Here is a 12,870-nt window from a genome sequence, read left to right on the forward strand (position 1 = left end):
TGGGGATTCCTGGGGTGACATCACTGGGGACACTTGGGGACAGGGACCAACCCAGCAAGGCCCAGTCACGTTCGGATGCTGTTTCCATGGTGGTGGGGACACGTGGAGTCCTGAAAGGGAAAACAGGGTCTTGAGGGGGTGAGTTGGGTCCTGGCAGGGGAATGAGGGTCCTACAGATGTCATTTAGGGTCCTGAAAGGGTAAACTGGGGGGCCAAGGGGGTAAATGGGGGTCTTGGCAGGTTAAACGAGGGTTGTGAATTCCATCTGTAGGACCCCATTGAACCCTTCAGAGCCCTCATTTACCCTTCCAGGACCCCATTTAGCCCCTCAGGACCTTCATTTCCCCAGACAGGACCCTGAGCCCACCCCCCCCTCAAGGCGACCTTTCCCCTTCCAGGACCCCAATTACCTTCCGGGACCTCATTCACCACCCCCCACCCCAGGCCCTGCCCCCAGGCTCCGCCCCAAGCTCTGATTGGTTGGATTGGAGAAAGGGGCGTGGCCATTGAGGTGGAAACCGAAATGGAGAAGAGGGGGAGGGGAAGAAGGGGTAGGGACACCCCAAAAATGAGACCAGGCTCCCCCAAATTCCAGGAATTCCATGGGAACCCCTAAAATACTGGGAATTACATAGAAATCCCCAAAAGTGGGACTTAGGACTCCCCAGATGCCCCAAACTGGGATAAAAAAAATTGATTTCCCAAGGAATTATCAGTTTTTAATGTCCCAAATTGGCCTAACAAGTCAATTTTCCAGGAAATTCCTGGATTTTAATGCTTCAGATTGGGATAAAACGCTGATTTTCCAGTGAATTCCCTTTTTTTCCCAGCAAAACCCCATGAATTTCCTGGAAAGTCAACTTTTAATCCCAATTTCAGGCATTATAAAAATGGGGCCCTGGGGGGTTTGGTGGTCCTGGGGAGGATTTGGGATTCCCGAGGGAATCTGAGAGTTCAGGAGGGTACTGGGGGGGATTTGGGGGGTCCTAGAGGACCTCAAGGGGTCCTGGGTGGGGTTTGGGAGGTCCCAAGGGATCCTGGAAGTTCTAGGACGGCTTTTGGGGAATCCTGGGGAGGATCTGGGGGGTCCTGGAGGGTTCCAGGTGGGGTTTGATGGTGGCCACTGTGCTGCAGATGTGGCACGTGGTGGAGCCGTGTTTGCAGATCCTGCAGGAACTGGAGGGGGATGGGGCTGGCTGGGGTCATGGGGAGGCACTGCCATCATCATGGAACGTTCATGCTCGTGACTGGTCATCAGCATTGGCATCGTCACAGAACCTTCATGGCCGTGATGGGTCATCGTCGCCCTTGTCAAGGAACGTCTGCGGTCATTAAGGGTCATCATCGTGGAATGTCTGTGATGGTCGTGATTCCATGCGTGGCCTTGATGGGTCTTCACCGTCACTGTCATCATCAAAGATGGGTCCATCCGTGGTCTTCAAGGGTCCATCCATGGTCTCAATGGGTCTTTGCCTTCATCATCGTCATCATCATGGACCATCTGTGGTTGTGAAGGGTCTTCATTGCCATCGTCAGTGACCATTTGTGCTCATGAAGGGTCATCATCGTTGTGGAATGTCCATGATGGAGATGAGTCCATCCACGGTATTGATGGGTCTTTTGCTTTATCATCATCATCATCAACCACGGACATGAAGGGTCTCCATTGTCATCAAAGGCCAACCACGGACATGAAGGGTCTCCATTGTCATCAAAGGCCAACCATGGATAGGAAGGGTCTCCATTGTCATCAAAGGCCAACCATGGACATGAAGGGTCTCCACTGTCAATCAAGGGCCGTCCATGGTAGTGAAGGGTCTCCATTGTCATTATTGCAATCACCTGCAGTCCGAATGGGTCATTGCATGCCAACCATGAAGGAGAAAGATCTTCATCATCCTCCTCTCCCTGCTAGACCCTCTGATGTGGCCCTGCGGCTCAGTCACGGGGGAGAAGGACCCTCGTCATCAACGCTGTCATCACGGGGTTCCCACGGCAGTGAGGGGACAATCCATGGTGACATCAGGACCATCCATGGTGACACTAGGACTATCCATGGTGGGGACGGGACAATCCGTGGTGACATCAGGACCATCCATGGTGACACTGGGACGGGACAATCCATGGTGACAATATGACAATCCAGAGTGACATTGTGACAATCCATGGTGACAGTGACCCTTCCTCCTCCTCCTCCTCCTCCTCCTGGGCCACCCACGCCACCACTAAGGAGCTCCTCCAGCTCCACATGGCCACCACCACAACCCTGTCTCTGCCATCCCAGAAGATCCTCAAGGTCCACGTGGAGGACAGCGACGATGACAACAATGACGATGACAGTGACAACAACAATGAAGGCCCCACACAGATCATGTCAGACACCAATGCCCCTCCGGCCATGCTGCTGGACCCGCCCGCCATCTTCTACATCAAACCTGAGCTGGCCACCACCATGGTGACCACGCCGGACATCCCACTGCTGACCAACCTTACACCACCCAGCTGGATGCCGGTGGACCCACATGGCAGCAAGCTCCCGTGCCGCAGTGGCCACAGGGCCCACGCGCCAGTGAGGCCCAGCACCACGCCGGACCACGGGAAGCGCTTGGTGGCACAGCCAAAGCACAAGCGGCACATCCGGCTGGGCCTGGGCTGCGGCCGCTCCTGCTGACCTTTGGGCTGCAGCCGATCCCGCTGACCCTCAGGCTGCAGCCGTTCCCCTGTGGCCGTTCCCGCTGACCCTCAGGCTGCAGCCGTTCCCCTGTGGCCGTTCCCGCTGACCCTCAGGCTGCGGCCGTTCCCCTGTGGCCGTTCCCGCTGACCCTCAGGCTGTAGCTGTTCCCCTGTGGCCGTTCCTGCTGACCCTCAGGCTGTAGCTGTTCCCCTGTGGCCGTTCCCACTGACCCTCAGGCTGTGGCCATTCCCCTGCAGCCGCTCCCGCTGACCCTCAGGCTGTAGCCGTTCCCCTGTGGCCGCTCCCGCTGACCCTCAGGCTGTAGCTGTTCCCCTGTGGCCATTCCCGCTGACCCTCAGGCTGTAGCCGTTCCCCTGTGGCCGTTCCCGCTGACCCTCAGGCTGCGGCCGTTCCCACCATCACCAGTGCCTCCAGCTCAGGCTCCACTGGGAGATCACAGCAAACACAGAGGGGCCCAAGTACAGCCAGTGACCGGGCTAGACCAGTATGGACCACTATAAAACAGTACAAACCAACAGGAACCAGTACAGACCAGTATAAATCACTATGGAGCAATATGGACCAGTATGAACCAGTGCTGGGTCTGTGAGTGACCACTGCAGCTCCCAGATGAGTCTGGGGCTCTGGTCCCAGTTCAGGCTCTGGTCCCAGTTTATGCCAGTTCCCAGTTTAGCCCCTGAACTGGTTTGGAGGCACTCACAGTTCAGTCTCTACTGGTTCAGGCCCAGTTCCCAGTTTATCCCAGTTCAGTCTCTACTGGTTGGGGCCCAGTTTCCAATTTATCCCAGTTCCCATTTTAGCCCCTGTACTGGTTTGCAATCACTCCCAGTTCAGTCTCTACTGGTTCAGGCCCAGTTCCCAGTTTATCCCAGTTCAGTCTCTACTGGTTGGGGCCCAGTTCCGCGTTTAGCCCCGCCCCCTGCATGCCCAGCCAATCAGCGCTCTCGTCATGAGCACAGCAGCCAATGGCAGCACGGGACGGGCGGGACTCCTGTTACCATGGGAACGTGCAAGCAGTGTCTCCATGGCAACGGGTGAAGGCGCTTCCGGGTTTGGTGTTCCCGCCCTGTGCTGCTCTCGCCCAATCAGCGCTCGCGGGGCGGGGCGAAGCAGCCAATGGCGATGCAGAAGGGGCGGGAGCAGTGTTGCCATGGGGACGGGGGCAGAAAGAGCAGGAAAAGGTTAAAAACGGGAATAAAACCCGGGATTGGTGTGGGCTGGGAGAGACCGGGGGGCCCTGGGGACAGCAGGGACCCCTTGGGGACAACGGGACCCCCTAGGGACACTGGGACCCCTCCGGGATGGGCCTGGGGCCTTTGGGGACCTCGACTACCCTGCCAGGACCCAACGGCCCCTCAGGACCCTGAACTGGGAGGGACTGGGAGGGACTGGGCTGTCCTCAGCGATGTCCCCATTGTCCCCATGTCTGTCCCCAGCTGTACTGGGCGCTGTGGGTGGTACGGGGGACACCCTTGGGACACTTTGGGGGGTGTTTGGGACACCTTCGGGGGGTGTTGGGGACACCTTTGGGGCACTTTGGGAACAGTTTGGGAGCCCTTGGGGACACTGGGAAGGGTTGAGGACAGTTTGGGGACACTTTGGGAGCTCTTGGGGGCACTGGGAAGGGTTGACGACAGTTTGGGGACACTTTGGAGTGTTGGGGACACCTCGGGGACACCTCGGGGGAACTGGGGACATTCCTGGGACATTCCTGGGACATGTGGAGGAATCTCGGGGCCACCTGAAGGGCATTGAGGGGGTTGGGGACACCAAGGAACCTCCTTGGGGACATCGGGGACTCTTTGGGGACCCTCTGGTGGTTGTGGGGGCTTTGGGGACATTGGGGGCTGGGCAGGGACAAAGTGACACCGAGCCAGGGCTGGGGCAGAGCCGTGACATCATCACCATCACTGTGACGTCATCACCATCATAGTGACATCACCACCACCACAGTGACATCATCTCTGTCCCCACAGTGCCACCGCTCCCTGATGATGTCACCTGTGTCCGCAGTGATGTCACCGGTGTGCCCAGAGGGGCGCTGGCACCGCGGGGTCCCCGATGTCCCCAAGGATGGCGGCACCGAGGGCCTGGAGCTGCGTCACCATTGGGGCCAGGGACACTGCGGGGACACGTTGGGGACACTTTGGGGACACATTGAGGGAACACTGAAGGCACTGGGGACGTTGAGTGACATCTGGGGACACTCAGGGACACTCTGGGGACACTGAGGGACATCTGGGGACACTTTGGGGACAGTGAAGGGACACCTGGGACACAGCTGGGAGCTTTTAGAGGACTTTGGGAAGGACATTTGGGGCCATTGGGGACACTCAGGGACATTTTTAGGGACACTGGGGACACATTGAAGGACACTGAGGGATCCTTTGGGGACATTTAGGGACACTCAGGGACACACTTGGGAACACACTGGGAAATATGTGGGGACATTCAGTGACACTGAGAGGACACTGGGGACATTTGGGACAGGTTTAGGGACACTTTGGGGACACATTTGGGGACATTGGGGGAACATTTGGGGACACAATTGGGGACACACCCACCTGTGCCTGGGCGTGGCCGGGTCCTGTCCCTGCCCTTGGTGGCCTGGGGGGGACACGAGGGTGACAGCCTGGGGACAGAGCCACCCCCGGTGTCTCCTCGTTGCCACCCTGTCACTTGCTCCGATGTCACCTGCGGGGCCACCGCGCTGGGGACAGAGGGGACACAGAAGGGACAGGGAAGGGACAGAGCCGCTGTGTGACCACCGGGTCAGCGCTGTCCCCAGGGCCACCCCTGATGTCACCTGTGCCACCCCAGTGTTCCCAGGGCCACCCTGGTGGCACTCACCACTGTCCCCAGTGTCCACAATGCCAGACCCCCAGTGTCCCCAGTGCCACCCTGATGTCACCTGTGCCACCCCCAGTGCCCCCAGTGTCACTCACCCGCTGTCCCCAGAGCCACCCCCCAACGTCCCCAGGGCCCCAATGATCCCAGGGCACCCCTGGTGTCCCCTGGGTCACCCTGATGTCCCCAGTGCCACCTCCCGGTGTCACTCACCCGCTGTCCCCTGCTGTCCCCTCTGGCTCCCACTGCCATCGGAGCCGCCCCGAGGCCACCAGCACTGGGGACAGAGGGGACACTGGGACAGGGACGGCGGGTACAGCCACCACACTATCCTCACAGTGTCCCCAGCCTCTCCTAAGGTGTCCCAAAGTGTCCCCAAGGGGTTCCAGGAATGTCCCAACCCCCCAAAGCGTCCCCAAAGTGTCCCCAACCCCCCAAACCATTCCCAATGTCCCCAACAGGCCCAAAGTGTCCCCAGTGTCCCCGCAATGTCCCCAAACTGTCCCAAATGTCCCGAGAATGTCAACTCCCCCAAAGTGTCCTCAAGGTGTCCCCAACCCTTCTCAGGTGTCCCCAGGTGTCCCAGATTCTCTTTGAACACCTCCAAAGTGTCCCCAAAGTGTCTCCACCACCTGCAATGTCCCCAGTGTGTCCCCAAAATCCCCCAAAAGTGTCCCCAGTCCTCCCCCAATGCCTCCAAAGTGTCCCCAAGGTGTCCCCACCCCCCCCGACTGCCCCCAGACTATCCCCAGAGTGTCCCCAGTCCTGACAAAGTGTCCCCAAGGTGTGCCCAGGTGTCCCCAAAGTGTCCCCAGTCCTCCCACAAAGCCTCCAAAGTGTCCCTGCAGTGTCCCAAGTGTCCCTGCAGTGTCCCCGCAGTGTCCCAGCTGTCCCTGCAGTGTCCCAGCTGTCCCTGCAGTGTCCCTCAGTGTCCCTGCAGTGTCCCTCAGTGTCCCCGCAGTGTCCCCGCAGTGTCCCTCAGTGTCCCCGCAGTGTCCCAGCTGTCCCCGCAGTGTCCCAGCTGTCCCCGCAGTGTCCCCGCAGTGTCCCAGCTGTCCCCACAGTGTCCCCACAGTGTCCCCACAGTGTCCCAGCTGTCCCCGCTGTGTCCCCCCCAGTGTCCCCTCGGCACTCCCGGAGCCGGAGCGGAGCCACCCCCTCGCTGCCAGGCTGGGCCGCGCCCGCTGGGGCCCTGAGCCCCTGGGAGCGACCCCAGCCCCAAAACAGCCCAGGCTGTGCTGTCAGCAAAGGCCTTGGCAAGGGAGGAGCACAGGGTCTCCTGGCCAGCTGATTTACATCAAGAAACACCCCAAAACACCCCAAATACGCCCCAAAATAACCCAAATACAACCCAGAAACACCCCAAAATAACCCAAATACACCCCCAAAAACCCAAAACAACCCAAAATAACAAAAAAAACCAACCCAGAAACATCCCAAAACACCCCAAAATAGCCCCAAAACACCCCAAAATAACCCAAATACAGCCAAAATAACCCAAATACACCCCAAAATAACTCAAAAACAACCCAGAAACACCCCAAAACACCCCAAAATAACCCAAAACCCAAAATAACCAAAAAACAACCCAGAAACATCCCAAAATAGCCCAAAAACACCCCAAAAATAACCCAAAGACACCCCCAAAATAACCCAAAAACACCCCAGAAACACCCCAAAACACCCCAGAAACACCCCAAAAATAACATAAGAACACCCCAAAAATAACCCAAAAATAACCCCATGGATGGGTTTGGGGTGGGTTTGAGATTTGCGATTGGGGTGGATTTTTATGGGATTTTGGGATTTTTGGGATGGGTTTTGATGGGATTTGTAGGGTTTTTGGGATAGGATCTTATGGGATTCATGGCAATTTTGGGATGTGTGGTAGGTAAGGGACAGGCGAGTGGAAGATCACGGGATGTTACGGAAAGATAGACCCCTCCCCTTCTCTCTTCCCCACGTTAGCTATTAACCCCAGAAGCCCCAGAAGCATGTAGCCACACCTGCCCTGGTAAATTTCCACTCCCGACTAACCCCTGAGACCCCCCAACCCCCCTCTGACGTAGCAAAAACCCCCAAGACTATTTAAACCCACGAGATAGGATAATAAAGGCTTTTCGACCGTCTGCCACATTGGTGTATGCGTGTGTTGATTAGCCCGAGCGGCCTGGAGAGGCCAGGCCGCCGTGCTGCCTTGCCTGAACCAGGTCACACGTTGCCCCTTTTAAAGGCAACATACTGGTGCCGAAACCTGGGAGAAAAGAAGAAAAAAAAAAAAAAAAAAAAAAAAAAGGGAAAAATTCCCCCGGCGGACGGGATACACCTGGACAGGAGCAGCGGCCGGAACGGTCAAACCGTATCTAGGCGCAAGGGGAGACGTCCCCAGGATCCGCGAGCGTCATGGACAGCGTCGCATGGGTCGTGAGTATGAAGCAATGGAGTATTGAGTTTAAGCTCAGGGACTTTTATCTTGCTATAGCAAGGCTGCCTGAGCTTGGAGCAACCGAATGCTCAGTGGATGCCATGCATCCGGGAATATGGGAACAGTGTACAGCCACGCTGGCCGGGGAAACGAAATCCTCAGGCAGTGGCGAGAGCGTTACGGCACGGGGCAAGGTAGAAAAAACCCCGCGCAAGGCAATAGAAAAACAGGAGACGCGGAGTGCAGCGCGTACGTGTTTATTAGTTAGACCCGGGCTCGGGACGGGGGCGAAAGCGCAGACCGTCCCTGAAGGAGATCCGCCCGGGAACGGAGACCCGGGGGGGCACAGCGCGGCACCCCCTTCCCCGGATCAGAGCCCAGCCCGGCCCCGCCGCGGAGCGGAGCCCAGCCCGGCACAGGGGAGCGCTGCCGCCGGAGCCTGGAGCGGCGCGTTCCGAGCAGCGCAGCCCCGCTCCCGCCGGGACCCGGACCCGGCCGCAGCTCCGCGCCGCTTCCCCGCCGGCACGCCGAGCGGAGCGGCGCCAAACCCCGCCGCGGAAGCCCCTCGAAGAACCCCCGCCGCGGAAAACCCCCAAAAAACCCCCGCCGCAAAAAAACCCCGAGAAACCACGGCTTCCCAATCCGTCCCGCCGCCGCCGCCGGTCCGCGATCCGTTGTCAGAGACGCAGCGGCGCGCAGAGCGCTTCTGGCGGGAGCTGGCAGGAGAAGCCAGAATCGCGGAAGCTGCGTCTTGGGAGAAAGCCCCGGCAGCGTGGCCATGCTGCCGCCTTGAAAATGGCGCCAAGTGCCGTGGAGGGGGGCGGGGCCCGGGTAATCTTGGCGCGAAAACTCGGAAACCGCGCGATTTCAGGGGCGCGTGTGCGCGGGAGAAAGAGGCGGAGAGCGGCAGAGGGCAGAGAGCCAATCAGCGGCCGCGCCGGGCGCCGCCACCATATAAGAGAGAAACCACCCCCTGCGGGGGGCGCGGCGAGCCGGGGGGGCGGGAGCGGCCCCTCCCCCGCGGGGAGGAGCGAGCTCGGGGCCGGACAAAACGGCGCGGAGCCCCAGAAGTGCCCTGGCATTTGACTTCCGGTGCGGAGCCTGGCGACAGCTCTGCCGGCTCCTCCGAGCTGGCGGGGGCCAGCCGGGACTCCGAAACCAAAGAAACGGAACCAGCACAGTTTAAAACAAAACCGAATAGAGTTCTAAGCCGCACCGAAAAGCGGTCACAATCGCTAAGGAATGTGGTTCCCAGCCCCCGGAAACACGGAACGGGGGGGGGGGGGGGGGGGGCGCGCGGGCGAACTCAGCCTCCTCCCACCGCAAGCAGCGCCTGTGCCGCAGAGTCAGCAGGAGACGCCCCGATACGGGACCCCTGGGTAACCCTAGCCATGAAAGTGGGGAGAGAGCCCCCGGGGGTGTGGGGGACGTGCTGCCTCTGTGGCAGTCGGGACCCCCACGTGATGACACTATGAGAGCCACTGCTGCACACCCACTGCTACCAATCAAACCTGACCCTCAAAACAGAACTAATGAGAAGCTGTGAGTCTTGTTTGCAGGACACGCTCGTGGACCGTCCCCGTGACACACACACCCCTGCCCCAGAGAGAGATGATGGACCACCAAGCCACCAGACAGAACCTGAGCATCCCACGGCGGTGAGACCCAGACTTGCGCAATGTCTTTGTGCAATCCTGCTGGTGGGGCTTGTGGCCGGGGGGCAAGCCGACCCAGGCCACTACCCTCACCAGCCGTTCAGATGGGTCATGCAACATCTTTCAAGTGACAAGGTGTTCAAAGAGGTCACCACCGCAAACGCTCCATCCTTCGTATTCCACATAGCCGATCTGTTTCCAGGGCAACCGAAACTACGGCCCTCAAGCCCACACATCATACTCATGTACATATCTTACTGGTGCCCAGCGTCCAACCCAGGGAAAAGGTACTGTGACTACCCGGGGTGGGGACATTGTGGATATTGGGGCTGCAAAACCATTGTTACAGATGCCAGACCATGGGAAGACGGGTGGCAACCGCAGGAGCCCGACAAATTCTTACAGTTCACCTGGGCACCCTTTGGCTGCGGAGACCACAATGCACAGCCTAGACTACGGGGATGCGTAAGTTATAACATGACTGTCCTACAGCCAGATCACCCTAGCTGGGCCATGGGTAGAACATGGACAGTGGTCCTCAGAGGACCGAAAAGGTGGGTGAATGTGAGAATTATCAGGCTCCAGCCGCCAGCACCTCGACCAGTGGGACCCAACAAAATTTTTAAGAATGTGCTGAGAGGGAAAAACACAACCCACCCCAAAACCCTGACCCCAAAAGCCACTGACACCCCGACCAGCCTTGCAGATACCCCCCAGATAGGCCGCACGGCTGAGTCAGACCCAAACCCAATCTTTCGTATGCTAGAAGCTACCTTTCTAACCCTAAACGAAACCAAACCGAACCTAACTAACTCCTGTTGGCTTTGCTATGATATCAAACCCCCTTTTTATGAAGGCATTGCTTTGGACACCCCCTTCAGTTACTCCACAGCCAGTGCCCCCCACCAGTGCAGATGGGACACTCCCCACAGAGGAATCACCCTGAGTCAAATCACAGGACAGGGCAGATGTTTTGGGAATGCAACCTTAGCAAAGCAGAAAGGCAACTTCTGCACCAAAGTTGTCAAACCCAACAGAAAAACTAACAAGTGGGTGATCCCATCTGCATCTGGAATGTGGGTTTGCCAAAGGTCCGGAGTGAGTCCTTGTGTGTTCCTTGCCAAATTCAATGACTCTACCGATTTCTGTGTCCAAGTTCTGATTGTCCCCAGGGTCTTGTACCACTCAGACGAAGAGATATACCATCTTCTCAAGGAACCTAACAGACTCCACAAAAGGGAAATCATCACAGGTATAACTATCGCAATGCTGCTCGGCTTGGGAGCAGCTGGCACAGCCACGGGTGTCTCAGCCATCGCAACCCAGCAGCATGGACTCTCTCAGCTGCAAATGACCATCGACGAGGACCTGCAGAGGATCGAGAAGTCCATCTCCTATTTAGAGAAATCAGTCTCTTCGCTTTCAGAAGTGGTCTTACAAAATAGGCGGGGTCTGGACCTTTTGTTCATGCAGCAGGGAGGACTGTGCGCAGCCTTGAAAGAGGAATGCTGCTTTTACGCAGATCATACGGGAGTCGTTAAAGACTCCATGGCAGAACTCCGAGACAGACTGGCTCAGAGAAAGAGAGACAGGGAGACCCAGCAGAGCTGGTTTGAATCCTGGTTCAATCAATCACCTTGGCTCACCACTTTAATTTCCGCCCTGGTAGGTCCACTGGCAATACTGCTTTGGCTATTACCATAGGACCATGCCTGCTGAACAAACTAGTCTCGTTTGTTCAGGCCCGTCTGGAAAGGGCAAACATTCTGTTCATAGGCCACCAACAAATGCTGTAAACCAAAAAACTGCAAACACAGTCAGTAGCTAAAGCCTTCAACACCTGCCTTGAAAAATTTACCCAGATTTACCAAACCACTCTTTCCTTAACGAGTTGCAAGTTTGTACCTCACTCCAGTGCCTATATCTACGACTACCTCATTTTGTATGTGATAAGGAGGGGGGAGATGTGGTAGGTAAGGGACAGGCGAAGCGGAAGACCACGCGATGTCACGGAAAGATAGACCCCTCCCCCTCTCTCTTCCCCACTTATCTATTAACCCCTGAAGCCCCAGAAGCATGTAGCCACACCTGCCCCGGTAAATTTCCACTCCCGACTAACCCCTGAGACCCCCCAACCCCCCTCTGACGTAGCAAAGACCCCCAAGACTATTTAAACCCACGAGATGAGATAATAAAGGCTTTTCGACCGTCTGCCACATTGGTATCTGCGTGTGTTGATCAGCCCGAGTGGCCTGGGCGAGACCAGGCCGCCGTGCTGCCTCACCTGAACCAGGTCGCACGTTGCCCCTTATAAAGGCAACATATATGGGGTGATATTTCTTCGAGTTATTAAGGCTTATGCCCACAGAAGGCCCTGTGGGGCAGGCATGGCTGCAGGCTGGATGGTTGGAGGTCAGCTGTGGGGGTGAGAGGCAGTTATTGGGATGAACGTGTGGACAGCAATGAATTGGAACCTAACTGGGTGATAGGACATGTGTACAGCAGCACTGCAGCTGAGCCAGCCAATCAGTGCCGTTAATCTGTTGAGTTCTGGTTGTGTCAGGTTGAGATTAAAGGTATAAACAAGGAGTGATTTCAACAATATAGTGATCCCTTCTGATGCGTAAGGGGATCCGTGTCTCTTTGTTCCCCATTGCTACACCTCAGTGTTGTGTGAAAGTGTGAATGGGAAAGGAGGAGAGTGGGAAGTGAATGTTTACGTCCTGTGTCTTCTGTGATTGATGGGTTTAACTGTTGAGTGAGAGATGAACTGCAGATGTACTGAGGCACAAAACAAACAAGGAGCTTCAATAGGTGCTTCCACTTTTCAGGTGACCGAGGTGGAGAGGGAAAAGCAAAGTGTTTGTTGTCTATGTGAATACAATTTTTAATAAAGATTTTGTGTGGACTGAGATGTGAACATTGGGTATGGTGTGAGTGTAAGATCTGTCATGAGAGGTGGCATTGCACACCCACACAAAGAGTGCCTGGTGCAAGGACTATGAAAAAGTGGAACTGCGAGCCAGGAATCTGGCATTAATTCTTTAAAATTTCTGTAGGAAATAGTGTGTGGGAAAACGTCATTTAGTTCCCCGAGCCTAAACAATACCTGAGGAGGACTGGGAAAATATGTGTGAAAGGAGTAGACAGAATTGCTTGGAAGTTAAGAAAGAAGGAAAAAAAAAGGTGTGCGGACCGTGCTGGTGCCTGGATAATGTGAGAAAATGGGACTCAAAGCAAACAAGGAG

General features: G+C 56.8%; 1 protein-coding gene across 1 annotated transcript in view; it reads right to left on the bottom strand.

Moving 5' to 3' along the window:
* Window positions 1–3,877: 3,877 nt before the first annotated feature.
* The window catches only part of LOC115493118 (carboxy-terminal kinesin 2), an 87,808-nt gene continuing 78,815 nt past the window's right edge, over window positions 3,878–12,870 (bottom strand). The window contains exons 9-11 of the transcript XR_012052565.1: window positions 5,756–5,819; window positions 5,260–5,405; window positions 3,878–4,817 (exon numbers count right to left, since the gene is read on the bottom strand). The gene's annotated coding sequence lies outside the window, so the exon portion shown is untranslated. The remainder of the gene's footprint in view (window positions 4,818–5,259; window positions 5,406–5,755; window positions 5,820–12,870) is intronic.

The sequence above is a fragment of the Taeniopygia guttata genome, chromosome 35 (genome assembly GCF_048771995.1).
Source record: "Taeniopygia guttata chromosome 35, bTaeGut7.mat, whole genome shotgun sequence".
Classification (NCBI taxonomy): Eukaryota; Metazoa; Chordata; class Aves; order Passeriformes; family Estrildidae; genus Taeniopygia; species Taeniopygia guttata.